This window comes from Crinia signifera, unplaced genomic scaffold (assembly GCF_055691185.1).
Source record: "Crinia signifera unplaced genomic scaffold, ASM5569118v1 HAP2_SCAFFOLD_140, whole genome shotgun sequence".
Lineage (NCBI taxonomy): Eukaryota > Metazoa > Chordata > Amphibia > Anura > Myobatrachidae > Crinia > Crinia signifera.
In genome coordinates, this window is record NW_028142033.1 from 311,791 (window position 1) to 312,419 (window position 629).

The window sequence follows — 629 nt, forward strand, 5'->3', positions numbered from 1 at the left end:
TTAATTGTATTAAATACTGTTGTACAGTGACCTGTCGATATATTTTCTTGATCCTTCTGGTGGTGGATCTCCATAAAATAGTGGCGCGCTCTGTCTTCTATCTTTTTTCTTCTATTCCCCACTTCCCCCGCTAACAGGGGGGACTGACAGAGTGCTGCCCAATCTACTTTATCTAGCGCATTGAAAAAAGGGTACCCCACTCTTTGTTCCATATATATATATATATATATATATATATATATATATATATATATATATATATATATATATATATATAGAAATCCGGAAGGGCCGTCACTCTGGACTGAAGTGAGCTGAGATGTGTAGCTTGCCCCGATGCCAGCTTGCAGAGGGCAGCCACAATGAACTGCCCACAGAATACAATGACAAAATGAATGGGCACTCGAGGACTCACAAATGCTGGTGAAATCAAAAGGCCGTGTTTATTCCATAAGTGGTCTTACAGGCGTCAACGTTTCGGGGGCCGGACCCCCGTCGTCAGGACAAAATGCAGACAGGGTGAAGTACAGAATAAAGTGCAAGTGCATGGGTATTTATAAGACATGTTAACAAATAGGCGCTAACTTACCCCCTCCCTGTAGCCGTCCCCCACGAGCATCCACGGGCCG